The 26,206-nt window shown below is 43.6% G+C and overlaps 1 long non-coding RNA gene across 1 annotated transcript in view; it reads left to right on the top strand.

The window, feature by feature from the left end:
- Positions 1–26,206, top strand: part of LOC149852156 (uncharacterized) — a 559,043-nt gene that overhangs the window by 211,045 nt on the left and 321,792 nt on the right. The window contains exon 7 of the long non-coding RNA XR_016439340.1: positions 12,815–12,887. This is a non-coding gene — a long non-coding RNA (uncharacterized LOC149852156). The remainder of the gene's footprint in view (positions 1–12,814; positions 12,888–26,206) is intronic.

Below are 26,206 nucleotides of genomic sequence, written 5' to 3'. Positions count from 1 at the left end.
TGAAAGTTTCACATAACCAGGCAGCCACAAAGTGAACTGTGTGGAGTACAGTTGGCCAGCTGATCTTTTGCAGCAAAAAGAAGTTTAACATCCAGCAGTAGGATAGCAAAGGGGGGTGGGGTGGGGGGGGGAGAGGCAGTGATTGGGGCATCAATCCCAGGGGATGGCCCTGGGAGGCGGGAGGAAGGATGAAAAAATAGAACCCTGCTGCTGGCAGCACAGCCAGTGATGCTGTCTGATGTGCACTGCAACTCAGGGCACTCAGTCATCACATTATACCTTTAATGCCCAGGCTTACTTTCAGCATCATGTAATCACACATGAACTGTTTTCGGTAAAGAAGTTTTATAGGTGAAAAAGTCCAGGGCTGAGGCAAGTCCACTGAACAGTGTATTTTAATATTCTGAGGCTCGAAGAGAAGATCCTAAGAAACACATCGCCCCTATAGATGTGCTCTTCCATATTCTAATTAGAATGCATCTGCGCAGACTCAATTGACTGAGTCAGTTCTGCATTCTAATTAGGATGCTCCAGCGTCTCCTTACTGGCACATGTATTAAGCCCCTGCGTATTTCAAAATAGCCTCAGGGGCAGTTTATCCAAACCTCATAGAATGAGCTTTAGATAAAGTGTCCTGTGGCCATTTTGAAATGCACAAGGGCTTAATACACGTGATGGTGAGCTGTTTTAATTAGAGCAGCTGCCCAGAAACTGCTTTAATTAAAATGCCTCCCAACAGCCCCAAGCACACGTATAGGCAGCCATAGGATCTAGACAGTTGCTTCTTGGTTATGGGACAGCAGTAACTGAGTTGAGATTTTTGCTAGGGCAGTTGTCTGTGTACCATCTGTGGCCATGTCTGTTCAAGAACAGAGAATTTATTTTGTAAATGAAACAATTACACTAAGGAAGTACCTGCTTCTGCATTACTGATTAGATCTATTAATAGCTGTTGAACAGAATGGTTGTAGACACTTCCTCTTCCATCTCAAAGCAATAATAGTGGATGCCGATGAATACAGGTAGTCCTCGGACTTATGACACAATTGGTTCCTGAAAACCGCATCTTGAGTTGAAATGTTGTAACTTGGAACCAATTTTCTCATAAGAAACAATGTTATAAATGGGGGATTGGTTCCTGAACCAAGGACCAATACCCTATTTTCACCAAAAATACCCCAGAATTTTGTACTCTGTCAATTATAGATGAGTAATATAGCTACATTAATATATTTATATTGTAAATGGTAATCATATTGATTTGGAAGGACTTCTTTGAGGTGACTTTGCTGGACTTTTTGAAAGGCTCTTGGTTAGACTTTTTGAAGGGTTCTTGGCTGGAGTCTTCTCAGGCGTCCTGGCTGCAGGTTTTTCTGGAGTCTTGTCTGCTTAAAGAAAGTGTCCAAGGAAGTTTGGATAGATGTTCTCCAGGGAGATGAGCAATGCAGCGACCTTGTTCACAGGCGTGGTGTCGCATTGGATCGAGCATTGTAAAGTTGAAACTGACATCATAAAGTTGAAACAGGGTGTCAGTTTATAAACGTAAGTGCAAAACGTTGCAGCTCAAAATGTTGTAAGTGGAGGACTGCCTGTACTTCACACAAGACGTATCCAGTTCAATGCTCTCCCTCTCTAGCATACACTTCTGCCACTGTTGGAGACAGGATAACTGGGCTTTGGTCTGACCCAGTATGGTACTTTTTACATCCGCATGAGGACTCCTCAAGTTGGAAATTGGCCTGCAGGGCCCCACAATATTATTTCTTGGCACAGAGGTGACAATATATTTCTATAGCATGTGAATAGGGGGGGGGGTCTAGTGGCCTGTAGGGGGGATCTAGTGGCCTGTTACAAACTAGTCAGAGGGGACCAGCAGGCACCGGGGAAGTCCCTGTTCCCCCGAGCACCGCCAGGAGCGACCAGGAATAACGGTCACAAGCTGGCAGAGGGTAGATTCAGGCTAGGCATCAGGAGGCGCTACTTCACGGTCAGGGTGGCTAGGGGCTGGAACCAGCTTCCAAGAGAAGTGGTGCTGGCCCCTCCCCTGGGGGTCTTTAAGAGGAGGTTAGATGAACACCTTGCTGGGGTCGTTTGACCCCAGTACTCTTTCCTGCCATGGCAGGGGGTCGGACTAGATGATCTGCTCAGGTCCCTTCCGACCCTAGAAACTATGAAACTATGAATATTTTCATCATCTTCTCTCTCAGGTCCGTTTGCACTGATGGTAACATGCATTTCTCTTTCAGCGATAACAAGGAGCTCTTTGCACAATTTGTGAGAAGGATTTACTCAGGTTTGTACATGTGTGTGGGTGGGTGAACCAAAGGACCAAAAAAAGAGGTATTTTCCTATGGCCCAGGATGAAACCCTTTCTGCTAGGTGTTGTATATGACTGACTGTTTACAGAAAAATATTGTACTCACCCAACTCCTTCTATAGAATATTTTTACATGCCAATATATTGCTGGTGAATAGCAACTTATTTTCTTCAAATGAAAGGCCTTGCACAATTTTAGATTTAGAAAACCTTTTCTGTGTTGATCTTTCTTTTCTTTCTTTTTTTTTTTTTTTAAAGAGCCAGAGACTTTGCATTCACAGGTGACACTATGTCCAGTGCAAGACAAATTAGTAAGTAACATCCAAGGATTTCATTCTGGAGCATTTCATCACTCAGGCTTTTGTCCAGGCACATTTGAATTTTCTCCCTAATGTTAGACATGGATCATGATTTATACATTACAGAAAAAAAATAATGTGTGTTTTCTTGAAGTGGCTTATCAGGCTTGGCAGATGCTACAGCACAAAAGAATATAGTTCTTGTATTCTGTTGTATAGCTATACAACTGTGTGGAACTGTATTTATTCTTGTATGTAGTGCATTTATTATGATTTCTGGGAGGTGGTTAACATAAGGTAAATACTGCATTTACAGGAAGGCTAAAGGCTAAGTGACATTTCATTAGAAGAAGCATACTCAGCTACCAGCTGTGCAGTGCAGGCATTTAAATGCATAACCTGCAGGGCAGCCATCCTGCTCTAAAACAGACATTTTCTTAATTACATACATGCTAAGGAGGCTCTCATTCTCAAATAAATGGCTTATTGTGCACACACTGAAGGGGAAAAAGGCTGCGTGTTTTGGCAGGATATAGACAATGGTTTTAAATGTGAATTTGCAACAAGAGAGCAGTGTCTGTGAGGCACTTTGCCATGTGTACAGGTTTACAGTATGGCTGCCTTGAGGCTGCCCTGTTTTTAAATACAAAAAGGGTATTCCAGTTCTTGCTAGTAACAAACATGGATATAGGGAAGGTAATGGGAGGAGCTTTTCTAAAAAACAGACAGACAGGTGAGTGCATTGTTTTTCACTACTTCACACCCCACCTGCTCCTTATTTTAAGATATCCTTTTTGCATGGAGTCCTGTGAAAGAGGTAGCTAAGAAATTAAAATGAGATTTTTTTTGTTGCTAAGAGAATTTCAGTGGTATTGCAAAACTTTCGAGACAGACCTGGCATTGCTATGAATATATCTAACGTATGATGACGCAGGCCAAGCCCCAACCAAATGCTGATTCACCAGCCCCAGGGTAGCTGGAGTGCTGCTGTTATGATTTACTTAATTCACAGTAGCGCTGAGAAAGGACTTCTTAGATGGTTTTGTGGATTGAAATTGTTCTGCTCAGATGTAGCATGTTAATTTGCAGCAAAGTGAGATGGTGACTAGAAGCCTGTGTCCTATTATATGGGGCATAGAGCTGGTTTTCCACTCTGCCCCCAAGATGTTAATGAACTTGCAATCACAGTGGTGGCAACACAGTCCTTCTGAATCTTTGTCTTGTTAAAATATGTATAGGAAGATGAGAAATAAATAAAGGACCTTGTCTCTATTAACCAGGAAACCTTGCAGAGTGTCTAGATCAGACTCAAGTAGCAGTTGTTAACTTTTATAAAAGCCTTTCCCAACGGAGCTGAAGGAAAGTTTAGCTAACTGTAGTTATTAGGGTTCTTCATCCTTTCTGGAAGTCAGCTACTTGGACCTTGTAAGTTATTCATTACAAAACTGAAAATGCTGGGTTTGCGTTTGCAGAATCATGCTTAGAATATACACTGTACCCTCATTTTTTTGCCTCCGTGAAAGGTCATCAAACATTTCAATAGAAACTTCAGGGTGCACATATCTTTCAAAACTGGATTGGTGAGGCTTTGACATGTTGAAAATTGCATGATATTGCCATGAGGTTTCTGATTTGCTGGTACTTGTGTGTGCTCAGGAGAGTTGTAGAAGTTATCTGGATTTCTTTCCTCAGACTTGTGTGGAAACGAGGGAAGAAAAGTTTTCCTAGTGTGAAGCAGAGTCATCCACCAAAGATACCCGATGAGGTTAACAGTCCGGTAATACTACATGCAAAGGACACTGAAACTGAAAAGAAGGGAATGTGAATGGACATATATTCTGCAAAGCTAGTTGATATGTAGGGATAGGGGATTTCCTTACTTGAATACTAAGATGTATTGAAAGTATATGGTTTCAGATAGTTCTGAACTCTAAAAGAGCTGAAAAGATGTTTGCTGCTTATGTGTTTAATTTTCCTAGGCTGTGAGGCTGTTTTACTGTATGCCATTGGTTTTCAACCTGTGGTCCATGGACCGCTGGGGGTCTGCGAAAGGTGGTTATGATCAATCAAAAGTATGTGAACACTTACACTTGAAATTCAAAGGCTTCCACACCTCCATTTGAAATTTCCAAAGGGGTCCACACTTCCATTTCAAAATTTTTATAGGTTTGCAAATGAAATCACTGTTTTGTGATTTTCTATGCACAGAAAACCACTGTTCTGAAGTGTTGAGGCTGGTAGATACTTTAGTTTATAGGCATGTTATATTACTGTGGGGTTGCTGAGGTTTCCATGCATTAAATTGTTATCTTTGTAGCCCTAGAATTAGGACAGGAATTATTTGAAGGGGGCAGGGCAGTATTATTTTAAGTGCCATAGTTCAGCAAGGTACACTTGAAAAATGAGAAATACTCCACAGTTCTGTAAACAATGCAACTTGTTGCTTCCTATCTAATTTTAAAATAGCTCACACAGATGCATTTTACTGCTGTGTAAAAATTGTGTTTGTTCTGATAGTGGCAGTGGTTTAATTTTCCCTTTTGTTTCTTATTACTTTAATTATATATCTGACATGCATGGAAATGCACTTCATTCTCTAAAACATCTGTGGTATCCTGCTGTGGAAAAGGCCAACTTAGCTGAGGCTCTTGCTCTTGCCTGATATTAATTAATTAAATATTCATTTGCTAATCTTCCATCCAGCGGCTGTATGTATAGTGAACAGCCTGCAGAGGTCACATTCAGTATTGCCTAGGGTAGGAGCACCAAATGGGAAAGGATGATGGATGCTTTGAGAAAAGCAGTGGGAAGGGATTCCACCTGGTCTGTGCTGCTGCTGCTGCACCACATGCACATGGCTGCTACCATCTGCTCTGGCAGGCCTTCTCCTTCTACCTTCCAGAATAAAATACATATCTCTGTTTAATAAAGCTGAGGTCAATTCACAATGCATAGGGACTCTCTGGGATTTACAGCAATGGTTCTCAACATTTTTAGACTCAAGGCATCCTTAGAAAATGCCAGCTTCACTTGGTTTTTTGAGTACAGTAAAATAACAGCAAATCTTTTGTTGCGAAGAACTCAGGAAGACCAGAAGAGTTCAGAAAGTTTTTAACACTCTGGATTCCTACTTGAAATCTTGGTTTTTATCTTGTGAATCGTGTAGGTGTTTGTACACCTAAGCATGCTAATCCTGCACAGAACCCTTAAAAGGATAGTTTGGGACCCTTGTTGAGAATTACTGGTTTAGAGCTATGGCTTGCTTTTTTCCTATGTTCTGTGCATCTGATGTAACACAGATGCACAGTAATTTGTATTATAGGTGAGGCATCTGTTAAAATATCCCCCAAACCCCCACTATCAGTTATTACCTAAAGCCTAATCTGGGATCCCACCCAAATGCCACCGGGGAGGTGTGCCAATTCAGAGCTCAATTGCTCCATTAAGACACAGCCCTTGGCATAGTGTTGGAAACAGCATATTGCTGTAGTGTCCCAGAAGGAGCTTGACCAGAGTTTGTACCTTCAAAAGCTCCTACAGCTCTCAGGCATGTATTAGAGTTGCAAACTCTGCAGTTTAGACTCATGGGGAACAGACAGAAGTTATCTTTGTCATGCGATCAGCTCCCTGAAAGTACTCTGCACCTGTGCATGGCTGCAGAGTGCTTTAAAAGTGGCCAATTCCATCACAAATTATCCCTTATCTAATGAAAGTTCAGATGAAGGTACTCCGAAGTGGAGTGTCATAGGGACCTTGTGTTCCCTAGGGTCAGCCTGTTAGCCTAACCGGGGCTGGGCTGCATCAATGCCTGTCTGCAGGTAGGGAGGGAGGAGGGGGATGGGGAACTGCGGGCTAGGGTTTGCCTGGCTTGAGCTGCAGGGGGACAGATAGATTGGAGCCCCTCCCCCCCCACTTTGCAGCCTCTCTCCCTGGCCCCCCTTCAGTTCAGGCTGGGCAAACCCCAACCCACAGCTCCCCCTCCTTCCCCCTTCCCTTTCTGGAGACAGCACCAGAGCTGGGAGGGGAGGTGGGCCTGCATGAGCCCAACCCTAATTGCAGGACAGTCAGGCAGGCTCAATTTCCTCCTTCCCCCAACCTGACCCAAGAGGCAAACATCTGTTGGGTTGGGGGGGGGGGCACTGCCCTAAATCATGATGCTTTATGCAAAGCACCATGAGTTAGAGTGGGAACTTTCATGCCTGGCAGTGCTCATGTTGTCTCCTGTGCTCAGTCAGCCATGGTCTTTTCTTCACACTATCCCCTTTGGGCTAACTCAAACCACTGAGATTCTGAGAAGCAACCAGATGTAGTTATGCATCCTATTTCCCCCTGCACATCTATTTATGGGCCATGCAGAAACTAACCGTTATCATTTCCACTATTAATCAACACCATCCCTCATAATCCTTGAATTGCTATAAGAGATCAGTCCTTTATGCCACCTTGCCATGTGAGCCTTTAAAAATGTTGTCTCTGTAAGCAGTAGTTGTAGCCATACTAGGAAAATGGCAAGGTGCTCGCCACTAGATTTCAGAAATATGGAGGCAGATACAATAGCAGGTTTTTTTGATTCAGTCTGATTCCTTTTTAAACTGCATTAAAATGCATCAAATGTGTCAGCCATTATAAAACTGTGAGATACCAAGCAAATGAGGTAAGTAAAATTAGTGGCAACTGTGAACAGGCTACATTGTACTGAGAAATATTAGCAAGACTGTTCCCCTGAGACTGGCTGGCTTTTAAGGGAAGTCATCTAGACTATTGTAGATGTGAGCTGATTGGGATCACATGATTAAATTATGAGACACAGGATTTTTGTTTTAAAACTTGTTATCTTGATTTCAGTATGTTATATGTAAATGTTGCTGCCTCTTAAGGTTATGCCGTAGAAGCTTATTATGTTAGCCGGCTCTCTTTAAAAGATAGATTTGAATGTCTGTAGACATATTGAAGCTTTGCTCTTGCATTTGATACTCAAATTACTCAAATAAGAGAAACAAACAAATATAACAAAGGGCAAATGAAGCTCAACAATATTTAATATAAAAGGGAACAAATAAGCTAGTGTATTAAAACAAAGGAAGCAGAACAATACATTGGGAGTTGTGAAAATACACTTGAAACCTATAACTGGAATTTTGTTCAGCTCATTTCACTTATCTCTGATTTGACTAATTTCAAACTTTTGAGAGGGCTCAGTCTGATCCTTCTTTTTCAGTGTGAATTGCTATATACAAATAGGTTTATTAAAAGTAATAAGTGTCCTCACCAGCCTCCTGTTTCCAGCAGCCCTTGAAGGGAGTGACCCCGAAACCGAGTGTTGGAAGTGCAGTACAAGCTCATAACTATAGGAATTATCTTAATATACATTGTAGGCACAGACAGATGTGCAGCTCCCCGGTCTAACTCATGGTGCTTCCCAGAAAGTGCCATGAGATAGACAAAACCAACAGATGCTAGCTGTTGAGTTGGGAGGATGAGGGTTCAAGTTCCTATATGGAGCTGATCCAGCAAGAGATGTTGCATGTCTGCAGCCTCTTCTCCTAGCTCTGCCCCCCCACCCCCTGCAGCTCCGGGATGGGAGAGGGAGAAGGCAGGGGAAGGAGGTCCATTCTAGGGTTTGCCCAGCCATGCTGAAGTCAGGTGGGGAGAGGGGGAAGTGGGTAGATCGGAGCCCTTCACCTCAGGGGGCTCCCCCAGTGCACCCCTCCCTCCAGTGCATCTGGACAAACTCCAGAATGTACCTCCCTCCCCTGCCTTCTTCCCCTCCCATCCTGAGACAGTGCTGGGGCTGGGCTGCTTTGGTCCAGGCACTGGAGAAGGCAGAAGTTAATGAAGGCACTCCCCTTTGGAGTGCCTTCATTTGAACCCTCGTATAATCAGGGTTAATTTGTTGCGTGATCAGACCACTCTGCAGCCATGCTCTTCTGTTTGAGCATGGCTTTAGTGTGCTTTCAAGGGGCTGATCACACAACAAATGTAATTTCTGTCTGTGCCTTAAGAAGCCAGTCATTTGAAACCTAATGTAGTGAGCTGTAATATATGTGCCTTTTCCATGCTTGGTGACATAGTTAATGTTGGCAGCTATCAGTCATGGCGAGTGGTCAGGGCCCGGCACCAAGCATGCCGTCCCTGGGCAGCTTTACTTGCTTATTCCCAAGGCAGTTTGAGGAAAGAATTAGGAGCAAGGCTTGATATAGTCATCATCAGCACTTATTTACCACAAAAGTAAAAGTATTAGCTTGAATGAAAAATACTTGTGCTACCACAGTTCCAAATCCATTAGGATTCATTTCCAATGTCAGAGCTATATCCCCGCACCCCCAATAAATCAATTCTGTTCCTCCTAAATCAGCAATATATCAGGTCTGCTCACTAGGAAATCTGTGGTGCCCCCTCAAAATCAGTGAATTCTGTTCCCCTCTCAGCTACATCTTTGCAGGATGAGACTCCTTTTATGTTGCTTCTACTTGTGCTGTTTCTTTTCTTTGTGCTGCTGTTCCTTTTATGTCTGGATCCTGCTCCCTATTACTCGGTGATAGTGGCTCCAGCCTCTGTATTTTCCCCACTCTTCTCTGTCTTCCCACTCTTTTTAGCCTACCTCTCATAAAAAAACCCAACTGTTTCTTACTGGGGCCCTCTATTCTCTTTTACACATCTCCTAAGGGAGCTTCAGCTGCTCCTCTCCTTCCCCAGTCTTTTCCTGTTGTTTGCCCTTGTTCCCAGCCTTCCCATTTCCTCCAGAGAGGGCACAACTCTGACTTAACTTGGGGGCCCTTCTCAAGCTCATGCCCATTGCCACTGTGAGTTTTGCAGCTGTGTGAAGTGGTGCTGACATGTAAGTGTGTATACAACTAGGAGCTGAAATAATAGCCCTCTCTCCCCGCAACACACAGTGTACAAAAGCCACTCACCAGCTGTCAAATGGTAAATCTCAAATCTCAGTCCCTACTGATCTGGCTTGGATTTGAATCAGCAAATGTTTGGTAAACTGTTAGCCATGTCTATCATTTTAGGAGGTTTTTTTAATCTTGTTTCAAATTCAGTATACTGTTATTGAGGCTCCGGTTAGAATGTGTCAGCATTTCTGTGAGCTGCTGCCTCGGTTTCAAACTTGACTGTAAAAATCTGCTTTGGTCTGCTTTTCACAAAAAGGGCATATGTGTCCTTTCAATATGTGTGTGAAACTGCTATTAGTATTAATACGCATTACAGGTGCCCAAAGCAGAGGCTTCTCCCTTCCCATCCTCTTAACCCAATGGCACAGTTTTTGTTAGTAGGCTGTTGTCCCCCAACCTCTCTGCAAAGAACAAATACTTTTTTGGCAGTTGCTAAGCTGTAAAAACAAAAGAACATAAAGAATGCTGTGGGTTTTACCAACTCCTTTGTACTTCGTGAGTGCAGCATGGCTGTGCTCTCCAGCCACTCTGCTGTGGGGCAGCCTAATGCCATTGCATTTACAAAAGAAATAACAAATTTCAATAAAACAATGTCTTTTGCTTATAAAAAGACTCCTGTGTGTAGTGCAATGTCTGGGTGGCTTGTCAGTTGTGCAATGGGACCTGGGGCATCTAGATTTGAAACCAGGGATCTGTTTTGCTAGGCATGGCTAATCAAGTACTGCGTGAAGCCCAGCCAGCCTCAGAGCGGGATGGAGCAATGCTCAGAGTGGGTGTGGATTTCTTGTGCATACAAATACATCTCTATTGTACTTCAGTGAATGACCTCAGAGTTCACCATCCTACTGTAATGTACTAGTGAAGGAAAGAATCCCGTGTTGATGCTCATTTCGGAAATAGAAATAATTTTAAAGAAAGAAATTCTTCAAATAGGTAATAAAGAAATGGATGCTGCAGTAACAGCTTAACCTGAAAAAATGGACCCAGAGTTAAATAAAGCTATATTATGTCTCTCTCCTATTTCTAACCAGTAATGTATAGTGGTGACAAATTGTAAACCCCTGTGAGATGCATGTTTATCATACACCTTTAATCCCTCACTGGCTCTCTTCTACTAATCCTGCTGCCCCAGGATTTATTCTAACATTTCCAGTGTGTGAACGTATTTAAAAAGCAGTCATTATTAGCACAGCAAAGTCAGTCAGCCAAAGAAACATTTCTCTGTCACTCTAATGCAGATTATTCTCATGAAATTACACAGTTTGGTGTTTTATTGTTTTTTCCTGGGGGAGGAGGGAGGTACTTCTCTTTAGGTAACCTGAAACGCTCAGTTATGGTCTATAATGCGGTAAGCTAATGTGAAGCACTTGCTAATGAAACTTTTATATCAGTGGTTGGCAACTTCTTCAGGTTGTGAGCCAGAATGGCCCAGCTCAGGTAGGCAGCAGGCAGAAGCTGGGTGCTAGGATTCAGCTGCTGCTGCCACCACGGCAGCATGAGGAGAGCCACCATTTCTTCCCACAATGGTATGGGGACAGCTGCAAGGCTCACTTCTGTGGTTCAGATCCAACCCATAGGCCTTAGGTTGCCAACCCCTGTTTAAGACCATTAAACACTAGCATTTATTTTCTGTCTGTGTATTATTGTCTTCCTTGTATTGAAGGACAGTAGCACTTCTAGGAAAGTTAAGGAGTACTATCTTAGTGGCAAGAAATAAGAAGAAATATAAGTCTAATATTGATTTTTATCATGTGCATATGATCTCTTTGACTGCTTTGTTCACATGATTTTTACATAAGCTTTCTTACTCTATTGCTAATTTTGCCAAACCTGCTGCTGGATGTCACTAGAAACTTTCTGACACTATGGAATATGTTACTATCTACCTTTAAGCATGAAGTAATATCTTTTGAAAGTACATTCAGTGATTTTTTTTTTTTTAAAGTGTAACTAGATTGAAATACACTAGCATTAAGTCATGTGGAAACCACTCATTTCCTGTCCACATACTACCAAGTTATACATTTTTGACCACTAGGGCTCCATATAATGCCATCTCCTTGTTACTCAACACAAAATACCATCAACAATTCTGTTTATCACAGGACCTTTGATGAGAGAGCAATTTATAGATTAGTAGGTCTAGGGAGGTGATTCTTCCCCTCTATGCGGCATTGGTGAGGCTGCAGCTGGAGTTCTGTGTCCAGTTTTGGGCACTGCACTTCAAGAGGGATGTGGATAACTTGGAAAGGGTTCAGAGAAGGGCTACTTGTATGGTTGAGGGCCTGCACGTAAGATCCTATGAAGACAGATTGAGGGACCTGAATCTCTTCAGCCTCCGCAAGAGAAGGCTGAGAGGTGATCTTGTGGCCAACTACAAGCTCATTAGGAGGGCAGCAGGGAATAGGGAATACTCTGTTTACCAGGCCGCCCCTTGGGGTTACTAGAAACAATGGCCATAAGCTGAAGGAGAACAGATTTTAGATTGGACATCAGGAAGAAATTCTTTATGGTGAGGGTTGCCAAAATATGGAATGGGCTTCCAAGGGAGGTGGTGCTTTCCCCTACCTTGGAGGCGTTTAAAAAGAGATTAGACAAGCACGTGGCTGGAGTTACTTGACCCCAGCATTCTTTCCTGCTCATACTCTAATAGGTCTGTTCCGACCCTAGAAATCATGAAATCTATTTCAGTTTAAGTGCTGAAATTATCCATTTGCCCAAAGTGTGTGTGTGTGTGTGTGTGTATACACGTGTGTGTGTGTATGTATATATAAATAAATAAGAAAGAAGTGAATGCTGCTTTCCTTATTTTCTCCCCTAGTAAAAAAATGTATATAACGCCAGTAACGTTCTTTTATTTGCAAGGCTGTGCAGTTTTGTCATGGTTTCAAAAGCAGTTTCTTTGTAGAAAAAGCTCACTTTCTGTTTTTTTTTCAACTTTGTTCTACTGTTTGAGATACAAAATTGCAATTAGCAACATTTTTGCAAATTGCATCAGTGTAAAATGCTGGCACTAGATAGTGGGGGTGTAGTCCATCAAGAAAACAAATTAACATGAGCATTTCTTTTTACCATGCTTACTAATGCAGTAGGGCAGCAGTAAACCTACTCTCATTGTCTTATACCATTGTTTTCACCATTGGTTAACTGGTAGATTGAACACTTGTTAGAAGAAATGTGATATTTCTAAATCTGTACCCTTCCTGAGTGCCAGAAGTTATACATTTAATAGGTTAAATGATCATGATATATTTCAGATGCAAAATCTCCATTCATATATTACTTTTTTGTCGTTACAGGTCTTTGTTTAAAAGGATTTTTGTCTGGCTGCTCGATCTGTGCGAGTCTCTGCTGTGAGTGTTTACTTAACAGGTTAGTTCTATCATTTTCATTTTACAGCTTGAATTAAATTCTTCCCATATTTTCCCCTTCTGCTAACCTTGTCAGTTTAAAAACTGGTACAAGTACTTACCAAAGTACTGTGTGATAAAGCTAAGCTAGTCATTCTTTCGTAGCAATGTAGCAGCATTAGGTTTTTTGCTTCTCTCTTACCATGAAGCCCTTTTCCATTTCTGAAGAATGTTGATGTCAAGGACAAGATGTGGTATCAAGGCCACATATTTGTATTGTAGGTAGGAAGGCTTGTCTGTTATTTTGAATTGCACAATTTTGCCTAAAGAAATCTAAACTTGCCTGTGCTCATCTGGAGCCCACTTTGATTTATTTCTATAATGTCTTGGGTGGTGTCATCAGAGATCAAATAGTCTTGTATGCTGTAATCAACTACATCTAAAAACTGTTTGAGATTCATAATGTAATGTATTTGTCTATTAGTTCAGCAAATACTGTGCATTAATGAATGTGATATCATTAGTTGGAATTATGTCTTTGGCACTTATTGATGTAGCTAGAAATTAATCTGCCAGTCCATTCAAAATAAGACAAATCCTTTAGAGTGGTAAGAAATCTACATTTTCCTTTTTAAATATTAGGTATTTCAAAGAAGTATCCATGTCTACATAGTTAATAAGATAGTGGATGGGCTGATCTCGCTCAGTGCAAGTGCAAGACATGCTGTCAGTGATTAGTATGCATTGCCAGAGTTTGATTATACCGGCTTTTGACCTATTTTTAACAGAAACTAGGGCAGTCCTTTGGATTGCCTTTCCATGTCCCTGGACACCCTGCTGTGTTATGTTCTCCATATTTGACATTATAGCACTCAAATGCAGTGCCAAACTGCAGACTATTCCTTGGGGGGTTTCACTGAAACAGAGATGTAACAAATGTCTGCCCGTTCTAAGTGCACAGTGATTCCTGATAAATCACACGTGCAATAAGTGATTCTTCTGCATGGGTTATTTGTTGTATTCAAGAGCACCTTTCAGAGCATTTGGTGTGGAAGATCCTTCTGGAAATAATGATTTTAAGACTGATCTGGAAAAATGCTCCCTCTGCCTCTCTTTGCAGCTCGAGCTGCAAAGATATATCTACTGATTGAATACCTAGTAGCTATTTCCTAGCTAATGGTATTACCTATTAAATCACAAGACATAGCATACCATTTTATCCATTCTCCACATGCATGTTCACAGCAGAGTGAAAAGAACTCAGAAATCTAACACCCTCTATCGCTGGAATATTTAGTAACTCGTATGTTATGTGACTGACTATGCTAGGAAGGTTTCAAGATATTTTAAAAACCTTTAGACATTGTTTAAACATTGAAATATTTCTGGACAGGACCAGACCCTTTTTATTTTGCTCTATTTAAAATGTTTCTCGATGTCTGTCTTTACCATTGTGAGATTGAGAGCATCTGAGTGGCAGTTACTACCAAGAAAGCCAAACAGACAGGTGATACGAACCATGCCAGGGGAAGAGGGGGAAGTAAAGGGGTAAATGAGTTTAGATTCAGAAAGCAGCTGTGGGAGTGAGAATGACAGAGGAAGAGATGGAAAGGACTGTCAGAGTAGGGTGAGGAGATGGAGGGAGGGGGAGGGTGACTAGAGGAAAATGAAGGTTCATGAAGCAGATGCTTAAGACTGGAACGGCTACATAAATTGCTTGGGGAGGCCTGACCTGGATTCTTACACGAGTAATAAGAAGAAGGGAGGAGAGAGAGATCTGGTAGCAGACAGACACCAAATACTAAAAATAGAGATTGAGGGAGTGAGATGATATTATGGAAGGATTAACTTTGCCTGTTTTACACCCACCCTTTTTACAATGTCGAAGACAACGGCTCTCTAGGCTTCAGACATTTGAAAGCAACTGAACTGGATTTTGTCCTTCTCCGATTGACTGAAGTTAAGCTGAAACTTACTGGAACCAGTATTTTAAACAGATTTAACAAAGCCTTTCATTCAGACTTATTATAACAGCTATTTTTTTGTCAGCATTTACTTTTTCTGCACGTGGCAAAGATTTTTGGGGGGGGCATATCTTTTACTGGACTGACTGTATAGTTGGGATAAAGTTAGACAAGCCTTCAAATGCAAAGCATTCTTCTTCAAGTCATAGCACTTTTATGTCTCTTGGTGTGTCCACATGCTGAACTGTCCTTATCACTGAGGCTGGTCATCTTCCTCCTACTCTGTGCTGCTTCCAATAAATGATTCATTTTTGTTAGTGGGGCTGACATCAGGTTATCACCCCTCCCCCCTGCTTCATTCTTACCCCTTGCTAATCTCAAGTTATTTGCATACGGTAACACTGGGTGAAATGATGTGGGTCAACAAATGATATTAGGCCATGCACACACACACAGACTGGCTAAAGAGGAAGACATGTCCTTCATGGCTGATTAAACCTGCAGAGTGATATTGGCCCCATTACTTCTGAGAAATGTTAGTGCTTCTCTTTAAGAAGGCAAGTTGTGAGCCAAACATAAATGAATGGCGATTAGATCCAAGATACTATCTCTGGAAATTAATAGTTTGTATGATCACTGTTAGTGTGAGCCGTCCTTCATTAGGGAAGGTTGTTTAGAGGGTCTGACTCAGATTCATCTGCACTCAGAGCCTATAGATTTCCTTGACTCTTTTTAGTATTTGGGTTGAGAAATGAGACTGCCTGGATGAGAGTGGGTTATACTCTGATAAGGGGCAAGGATAAGATGTGCATGACAACTCTGAGTAGTTATTAGTTTTTGGTGTCATTTATTGCAAGGTGTGCTTTGAACCATTTGCAAGAATGAACTTGAAGGTTTCTGATTTATCAGGTAGCAGCAATGCCCCACAGCACCTGTGATCAGCTACAGCTGTGCCAAAAGCAAATGTTGTTGATCTTCTCTGCATGATAATCAGCAAACTGAGCCCCCTCTGGGGTTTAGTGTTTGGATTTTAGGAAAAAAGGGTCCACTATAGACCAAATAGATTTGTATTTGTCTTTAATTGGAAAAAGGGAAACAAAGGTCCCTCAAAATAACTCACTTTTAGAGAGTGAATAGAAAGAGGAAGATGCCTTGGGGGTATAAAATTATATAATTCATTGACTTTTTTTTTTTTTCTTTTTTTACAGACTTATAAAGTGTATTGCACTAGGTGCTCATGCCATACCTACATACCTCCACATTTGGCCTTTGAAGAATAAAACTGTTTTCAGTTTTACTACTAACAATATATTCCTCCCTCCTAACATAATCTTCTGTTCATGACTTATCTATTAAGATTTACCTACTGGGCAAGTGTTCATAAAAAGAGAGAAGTGATTACTTGCCATAGCTATGGTTTGAAAACAATGCTCTGTGTATTAAAAATGGAATTTTTTAGTAAAATTGCTACACAAACAGAGTACGTGTGTGGAAAATGTATGAAAAACAGTTTCAGACTGCTAAGAGCCATATAGAAGTGGAGAGAACTATGAGCTCTTTTCTTATTTTTTTCCAAGATCTATTCAACATTTCCTGTAGGGGGGCATTCTTACCATAATGGCTACTGTTAACACAGGAATACAGGTTCCCAAAAGGGATGGAAAATGGAAATATAACTGTGACATTGAAACACTAAAAGTGTTATGTATAGGTATTGTTATTGGGGTTTTGAAATGTCAGAAAAGAATGGGATGTACTAATTGAATTTATCCTTAAAGAAGTATACATTAGTAGATTTCATAGATTTCATAGACATTAGGGCTGGAAGGGACCTCGGGAGATCATCGAGTCCAGCCCCCTGCCCAAAGGGCAGGAAGTCAGCTGGGGTCATAGGATCCCAGCAAGATAAGCATCCAATTTACTCTTGAAGGTGTTCAATGTAGGCGCTTGAACCACCTCCGCTGGCAGACTGTTCCAGACCTTGGGGGCTCAGACAGTAAAGAAATTCTTCCTTATGTCCAGCCTGAAACGGTCTTGCAGGAGTTTGTGACCGTTCGACCTTGTCATCCCTTGGGGCGCTCTGGTGAACAGACGTTCCCCCAGATCCTGGTGGTCACCCCTGATAAACTTGTAGGTGGCCATCAGATCACCCCTGAGCCTGCGCTTTTCCAGGCTAAAGAGTCCCATGGCTCTCAGCCTGTCATCGTAAGATCTGTTTTCCTGACCTCCGATCATGCGCGTGGCTCTCCTCTGGACTCTCTCAAGCTTCTCCACATCCTTTTTGAATTGTGGAGCCCAAAACTGGACGCAGTACTCCAGCTGCGGCCTCACCAAGGCCGAGTACAAGGGGAGAATGACGTCCCGGGATTTGCTCGAGAAGCATCTATGGATGCACGCCAGCATTTTGGTCGCTTTACTAGCCGCAGCATCGCATTGCAGGCTCATGTTCATCTTGTGGTCAATGATGACCCCCAAGTCTTTTTCTTCTGTAGTGCTAACCAACATAGCACTGCCGAGCCTATAAGGGTGCTGCAGGTTTTTCCTCCCAAGGTGGAGAACCTTGCATTTTTCGGTGTTAAACACCATGAGGTTCTCGTCTGCCCATTTGCTGAGCTTGTCCAGGTCAGCCTGGATCACCCGCCTATCTTCTGGCGTGGATGCTTTGCCCCAAAGTTTGGTGTCATCGGTGAACTTGGCTAGTCCACTCCTGACTCCAATGTCCACATCGTTAATGAAGATGTTGAACAGTATGGGTCCCAGGACAGAGCCTTGAGGGACCCCACTGGTTACAGGGCACCACGATGAGTGACTGCCATCAATCACAACCCTCTGGGTCCGACCACGAAGCCAATTTCCCAGCCAGCGGATCGTGGTGGAGCCAAGGCCACAACTGGGCAGTTTGGCCAAGAGGTGATCATGGGATACCAGATCAAAAGCTTTTTTGAAGTCAAGATATATGACATCAATCTCTTCTCCCTTGTCCAGGTGATAGGTCACCTGGTCATAGAAGGAAATGAGATTGGTCAAACAAGACCTACCCGCAACAAACCCGTGCTGGCTATCCCTTAGGATGTTAGCCTGGGCCAGTCCCTCAAGGATGGCCTCCTTCATAAACTTTTCTAAGATCTTCCCCAGGATAGAAGTCAGGCTAATGGGCCTGTAGTTAGCCAGATCCGCTCTCCTCCCTTTCTTGAAGATCGGCACCACATTGGCCTTCTTCCAGTCTTCGGGCACTACACCAGAGCGCCAGGAGTTTTCAAAGACCCATGCCAGGGGCTGGGCTATGATGCTCGCCAGCTCCTTGAGTACCCTGGGGTGCAGGTTGTCAGGGCCGGCTGACTTGAAGGTATCCAGCTTCTCAAGGTGTTCCTTCACGAGGTCAGCATTGATGGAGGGTAGGGGATCCCCCTCACCCAGATTTTCCTGTCCCATAGCAGGCATGGGCATCCCGTGTGACTGATGAAAGACTGACACAAAGTACCTATTTAATAGGTTGGCTTTTTCCTGGGCGTCAGTTGCCAGTTGCCCCATCTGGTTTAGCAGGGGTCCAACATTGCCCTTGCTTTTCCTCCGGCTCCCCACATATCTGAAAAAGGACTTTTTGTTGTCCTTGATGCCTGAAGCTAGTTGGAGTTCAGTTGCAGCCTTGGCTTTCCTGGTTTGCTCCCTGCAGGACCGGACCAGCGCGGAGTAATCCTCCTTGGAGGTAAATCCCATCCTCCATCCTTTGTAGGCTTTCCTTTTTAGCCACAGTAGGTCCGCTAGGTCCCTGGAGAGCCAGGGGGGCTGCTGTGCCTTCTTGCTGCCTTTCCTCCGTGTTGGAATAGATTTAGCTTGTGCATTGAGGATCGCTTCCTTGAGAAGCAACCACTCTTCTTGAACTCCCAACTCCCTGGGGTCATGGTCCCTGAGGGCCTGACTGACTAGCCTCTTGAGCTTGTCAAAGTCGGCTTTTCTGAAGTCAAGGACTTCTGTGTTGCTGACTGACTTGCCAGCTTTACGGCGGATGGTGAAGGTGATCAGCTCATGGTCGCTGTCACCCAACTTCCCATCAATCACTAGGTCGCCGATTAGGTCGTCCCCCGTAGCCAGTACCAGGTCAAGCAGCGCTTTGCCTCTCGTTGGCCCATAGACTTCTTGAGTCAGGTAGAGGTCATCCACGCACGAGAGAAAGCTTTGCGCCCGCTCAGATTTAGCTGAGTGATCTTCCCACGAGATGTCCGGGTAATTGAAGTCACCCATGACAAGCAAGGTCCTGGAGCAAGCGGCCTCAGTCAGTTCCTGGGCGAACTCCTGGTCAAGCTTGGGACTTTGAATGGGAGGTCTGTAGTAGACTCCCACTGTTGTGTCCCCTGTGCCGAATTCCCCACAAATTTTTACCCAGAGGGTCTCTAGCTGTCCATGCCGGTCGCCAACATCAGCTTGCAGGGACATGTAGCTTTCCTTCACATAGAGAGCTACACCCCCGCCCCTTTTGTCAACACGATCCCTCCTGTACAGGGTATAGCCCTCTATCCCCGTGGTCCAGTCATGGGTGGAGTCCCACCAGGTCTCCGTTATCCCAATGACATCATATTTCTTTGCACTGAGCAGGAGGACGAGCTCGTCCTGCTTGTTGCCCAGGCTCCTGGCATTAGTGTACAGGCAGGCAAGTGTGCCCTTGGGGGCTCTTGCCTTGCCCACAGATTGTACCAGGGCTGGGGCAGGGGTGGGCTCCCTTAAGTGCCCCTTTAAGTGCCTTGGTCCGCTGGCTTTGCAAGGGCCGTTCAGTGGGCCAGCAGGGCAGTAGTCCCCCCATCCATACTCTAGTAACACTGAAAAAAAGTAGTAGTTTTGTTTGCTAGTACAGTAATTAAACTGAGGTCATATTGTTCCTCATAATGTCAAGGGCATGGGCCAAAGGCAAACTGTTTTTCAGTACCAGGACTATGGCCTTTATGGGTGAGGCCTTTAGGAGAAGTTCAAATCTTTATCATTTACTTATTTTCTGACTTGGTATGTGCAAATGCAAATAAATGTAATATAGGTACAAATAAGCACAATAATAATACATTTATGGGAATGTTATGTTGTTTCACTAGCTAATATTTTGCTTTGTAAAGTGTCTGAAAGCAGAAAACATCCATGACTTGTGTTTCAGGGGTATTCAGAAACTTCCAATCCCACTGATTTCAACTTGAAATGTATGACAGGGTTTGACTTTCAAAAACAGTAGCAGAGCTCTGATTTCAGTTGGAGTTTTAGGCTCTTTGCTGTCTGAAAATCAGGACCTACATGTCTCTTGGCCCCCAAAACTGCTCAAATAATGATGGCAAAATAATGCTATTTTGACAATGCATTGGGATGCTGGCCTAATCATGTTTGTACTTTTTAAATAAGTTAAAGAACGAGAAAATGTAAATGTCTACCATTGGGATTAGGAATTTATCTGGGTGGGAGAGCTAACACATTGCTCTGTATAGGTAGAACTCTGTTGTAGTGGTAGTGCGGCTGTGATGGTTCAGGGATTTTGTGAGAAGCCAGGCTTCTTTGGCAATATCCTTTGCTGGACCAACTGCGTAGTTGGGAGAGATATTAGACAAGCTTTTAGGCACCAAGTGCCTTTGCTCCAGTCTGGGCTACATCTGCTTTTTCCCAGATTGAGAAAAGGCATTTTGTCCCTGAAAGCTTGTATGTGATCTCTCACAATTATATCATTGGTCTAGTAAAAGATATTATCAAACAAATGCTTCTTGCATAGATCATTATAGTCAGGAACAGACCCATTCATTAGGGCTGTGCGAAGGTTTGGGTGCTGACTCAATTCAGAGGAGATTTAGCCCAATTTGGTGGCCGACTTGCCGAATCCGAATCAAATCAGGGGACCAATTTAAAGGTCCAAATTGATTCAAAGCTCTCCAAATCTTTGGCAAAGATTTGGAGAGCTTTGATGATTCAGGCAGTCCCCAGTGGCTGCAGCAGGGAGCTGCAGCTGGACTCCGTCCTGGTAAGTATTAGGGGCCCATTGCTGGTCTGGGAGTGTGGGCAGGGGATGGGCCTGGCTGATTCTGAGATTCAGAAATCAGATTCAGCCAAATCAAATTGGGACTGATTCGAATCATCCTACTCCAAAGCGAATACTACCCACTTCGCACAGGTGTATTGTTCAGTTAACTGAGGCCAATACAGATGCTGGGCTTTTCTTGCATGTAGGATTTTTTAGAATTGGGACCTAAGGGCACAGACAAAAATGACATCTGTCACATGATTGGCCCTTGAAAGTGCTCTATAGCCACGCCCAAACAGAAGAGCATGGCTAAAGAATGCTCTGATCATGTGACAAATCAACCCTCATTGTATGAGGGTTCGAATAAAGGACAACACCTTCATTAACTTCTGTCTGCTCCAGCTGCTGTCTCTGGATGGGGGGAGGGGAGGAAGGTCTGTTCTGGGATTTTCTCAGTCCTGTTGGGTGGTAGTGGTGGGGGTGTAGTGGAGCCTCCCCTGGGGGGACTCCAGTCCACCCACCCAGCACTTCAGTGGGTCTGATGAAACCCAAGAATGCACCTCTCTCCCCCTCCCATCCAGACACAGCAGTGGAGCTGCAAGAGGGTGGTGGAGCTATGGGGAGAAGCTGCCTAGGTACAGCCACTCTCCCTGGATGAGCTCCAAATGGAAACTGATCCTCTACCCTTCCGATCCAGTAGCCAACATCTGTTGGGCTGGAAGGATCAGTCTAACTCATGGCACTTTCTGTGAATTGCCATGAGTTAGACCCAGGACCTGCACTTCTGCCTGTGTCCTAAGCCAGGAGATAGTAGAATTCTAATTTCAAGATTTTACTGTCACATGCAGCAGTCCTATAGGTAGTTGGATATATTTTCTCTATGAACTAGACCACGCAATTGAGTAATATGGTTAAACTGTTTGTGGTTCATGAAAGGTTCATTTTAAATACTGTAGTGCTGAATAGAAAGCAAATAAAACTGCAAACAAAACCTCAAGTCTTTAGGAACATATTAGAAACTAGAAGTATTTGCCAAAAGGTTATTTTTAGATTTCTAATACAGCTACTGACCTAATTCTTACTGTGATCCTGGGAAGCAGTGGGTTTTTTTGGGGGGAAGCCCCGGAGCATTGGCTTTGTTCATCAAGGGGTGTGTCTACATGTGCAATTAATACACAGTAAGGTTACTGCTCAGTAAAATAAGGTGCAGCAAACTGTTCTTGGGAACGTGTCCACATGTGTACCCTGTCAAGTGCAGATTTGTTCCCAATGGCAGAAACCTGGTCCAAGGCTGCTTCTGCCCTATTCTGGCCCCCTGCATCAGCCAGGGGAAGCTCTACCCTCTTTATCCCCGCATGACAGCAAGGGCGCTGGCAGGAAACACAGGGGCTGGTCCCAATGTGCATGTAGCTGGGAAAGCTGCATTGGTTGCAGGGGCATCTGTCTTCTGTTTCTGTGCATATGGGGACAGACTCCCATGTGAACAGGGCTGGGAGAGCTGTGGAGCTATGCAGGAAGCTGTCTCCCAGCCCCATGTGCATGGGGACCTGTCCCCATATGCACAGAAACAGAAGACAGATGCCCCTGCAACCAATGCAGCTCTCCCAGCTACATGCACATTGGGACCAGCCCCTGTGTTTCCTGTCCCCATGCACATGGGGCTGGGAGAACTGTGTGGCTGCAGGGGAGCTGTCTCCCAGCCCCATGCACACAAAGACCCCATCTCCATGTGCGTGGGGCTAGGAGAGCTGTGGGGCTGCTGCCTTGCAGCCCCATGCATGTGGGGTTGGTTCTCCCTGTGCACGGGGCCAGGAGACAGCTTCCCCTGCAGTCAGCACAGTTCCTTCCTCATGGGGGCTTAAGCCAGACAGCAGTGGCCCCCTGCTGCCTTGGCTGACCAGGAGCAAAATTGTTCCCAGCCAGAATGTACATGTGCATTAGCTACTGCACAGTTAATCTACTACCTGTATCTACAGGTAGTAGCCAACTGCACAATAACTTACTTATTGCACAGGAAATGTAATGCATGTGTAGACAGTGACACTTTACTGTGCACACTTTACTGTCTTGTGTAGATGCATCCAGTACCACCTTCATAGAAATGTCATGCCCTCTTGTGATCAATGAAAATATGCTTAATTCTTTTATTTCCTTCAGAAACCATCCTACAGTTCCTTGGAAACCTGAACTAAGAACAGAATATGTTTGTTGTTTGTGTGCAATTTAGCTTTATGCCTGATCCTTACTTACTGTGGTGTCATTGAAAACATTTTTACGGAAGGACAGAGGAAATGTTTCTGAGAACTTGGAGGCAAAAGTGATTTGCGAAATTTGTAAAGTCAGATTAAATGGAATGTACATTTTGGATCTTGTATCTGATAGTCAATTCCTCTCTTATGCTACCATGTTAAGTACTTCCCTAGTACTGCCTGTGGTGTTTAGCCTTTACCTAAAGACCCATGGAAGTGTACTACCTAACCATCTGCTTTCTGCAGGCAGGCTTTGCTTCTTCAGGAGCTCCTCAGACAGTCCTCTTAAGTAACAGTTTTTACTCATCAAGAAAGTCAACAAATTAAATGAAACAAAACCCTTCTGCCCTGTCCCAGGCACTCTAGGAGGAACCTTTTGGCTCTGGCTCCCTTCATATAGCAAGCAGTTGCATTCACAACTTCTTGTTCTTCTGGGAGCTTTTAAAGCTCCTAGCAGGACACTCCCTGCTTATCCAAAAGCCCTGGAACTGGGCTCTCTGGAGAGAGCTGACTGTTCCTTCTTACAGGACCAACCTGTTACAACCTGTCTAATCACATTTTTTTTTCTGATCACTATAGTGTTTTTCAGTTTTACAGTAAGAAACTGTCCTTAAGTGGTGCTATTATGCATAGTTATATGTGTTCCTTTTCTTCCATAGGGCATTGTCCAGTATTTGAAGAAATGCTGTAATTCAAGTGATGCTAGCTAAGATCTGCTCGAGAGAGCTGTTGCAAGTAGCAGGAGATTTTGTCTTTGCCTTCATTTTAAACTCAGTGTTCCCCAGACTTTTGATACCTGGGGCACACTTTTTTGTTCTGGATTAAAATTGGCAACACACTTCACTCTTGCATTCAGAAAGGTGTGTGTTATAGAACAGGGGTTTTCAACCTTTTTAATAAGTGTAGCCCCGGCAGGTGGACATGGAGGGGGGATGGTGTGCAGTAGCCACATGAAAACAGCAGCATGGGGTAGTGGGTGGTGATGGCAGCCACCACTTGGGAGCTTCCTCCCTGCATGCAGCTGACTGGGCAGCACCTGTGCAGCTTGCAGAAGGGCACTGTTGCCCTCCCCACTCTCCTTCAGCTGCCCCTGCTCCTGGTTGTGCTCAATTCCTGCCCACCTACACATACCTCCTAGGGCCTTCCCAAGTATCCCTGGGGGTATGGGTACCCCCCAGTTGACAACCTCTGGTATAGAAGACTTCTGTGCCAGTGGTGTTCAACCTTTTGGTCCCAGGGGACAGTCCACAAATACAGAAAGGGGGATATCTGTTTTGGCAGGAGCCCTGTTGAGAAGGACCTTGTGGTTATGGTAGATCAGCATCTCGGCATGAGTCATCAATGTAATGCTGTGGCAAAAAATACAGTTTTGGGTGCCATTAAAAGAAACATTGGAAGGTGATTTTTATCACTTTACTTGGCCCTGGTCAGGCTTCAGCTAGAGTACTGCATTCAGTTTTGGGCACCATTATTTCAGGATGCAGAGAAAGAAGAGAGGATACAGGGGAGAGCAACCAAGATGATAAAGGGGTTGAAATGTAAGCTACATGAGGAAAGGTTGAGGGATCCAGATTTGTTCAGTTTTTACAAAAGAAGACTAACATGGGGGACACAGTAGCAATTTTCAGGTACAGTATTTGAGAGGCTTCCCTGAAGAGGATGGACAAACATACATTCTTGCCACAGAGGGCCTATGTGAGGGCTTTTTCCATGAGGCTGTGGGTTTAAGCTATAGCAACGATGATTTAGATCAAATTTCAGGAAAAACTTAACTGTGAGTCCATTAGACCCATGGGACAAGCTGCCCAGGGAAGTTATGGATTTTCTTTTGGAGGTTTTCAAGGAGAAATTGAATAGGCATCTGTTCAGTCTGGTGCACATCCTGTACTTTACAGTGGGTTCAACTAGATGACCTTTGAGATCCTTTCCAATCTAGTGATTCTGTGATTAAGGCCCTACTTAATCTGCAGTGTTGTGGTTTTCGCGGGACCTGTGATCACTGGCTGTGATTTTTCCATGAGCGCCCCCCCCCCCAATACCACAGCACATTATTCATATAATACGCTGTTTTAGAATCTCCCCATTCTTACCTCAATACTTAGACAATGCCGCAATCCCGGCAGCCACTCTCACATGTTTGAGACTTGCTGACTGTCTGTGGCAATGGTGGGGCCTCTCTGCCAATTTGTGGTAAGGGGCAGGGCTGCAGGGAAATATCTGCCAAAGTGGTTCTTTGTGCCATGAGCAAACTGCGAACCATGGATAGCTTCTGTGGGTATTTTGTGGAATCCCAGTGAAAGTAAGATGAATGTGTCATGGTGGATATCACTCTTCCCCTTTTCTGGATCTCATGAGATTATTAATATACCATTATGGGCGCCCTTTTAAAGGGATGTTTGGGTTTAAGGGAAGCCATGAAGATGCAATGAATTGTTGTTTTCAGTGCTATCCACCAGCTGAGGAAGTTGTCATGTTGTGAAGCATTCGGGTTTTTTTGCTCAAAACTAGGACAGCTTTAGTCCTACTTTATATTTAGAAAAATGTGGATGATGAGAAACTACTTCTTCATTTGAGATAATTTTCCTTCTGTGTGCATTTGATCATTTTATTTGCTTCCCCAAAGTCCCAGAAATGGACCTTGCAATTTCAAAGTAAGGTTTGAATTTAATTGGGCTCCATTTGAGATAAGAAATGGCAGAGATTGAACATTCCTTCTGCAGATATGCGAGAGCCCTTTCCCTGGGGAAATAATCGAGTTCTCGGTTTGGTGGACAAGCCAAGCTATCTTTAAAAGAAAATCATTTTAAATTGACCTAAAACCTGAATATTTTTGGAATATTTGGCAAATCCAATTGAGTTGAATAAAATGTAACTGTCTAAGTTATTCACCAATTATAATAGCATTTTTTAAAATATTGCATGTCATTATAAAGGCCTAAGTAGCTATTTTTAAATTTTGAATTATCCTTCCTTCCTACTGTTCTGGGACCTTGACCTCTGTCCTCCCAAATTTTTATCAAGTGCATCATAGCTGAATAGTGGCACTAAGTCCCCATGAGAGCTTGCAACGTCTATAAAGCTGCGGTATGAGAATGCCATCTCTATAAAACATGACTGCTCACTATGAGCTGAGCTGTGAGAG

This window comes from Crocodylus siamensis, chromosome 15, assembly GCF_052110815.1.
Source record: "Crocodylus siamensis isolate JL-2025a chromosome 15, ASM5211081v1, whole genome shotgun sequence".
Lineage (NCBI taxonomy): Eukaryota > Metazoa > Chordata > Crocodylia > Crocodylidae > Crocodylus > Crocodylus siamensis.
Note: the sequence above shows the minus strand (reverse complement) of the source record. Positions and strands in the feature narration are given on the sequence as shown.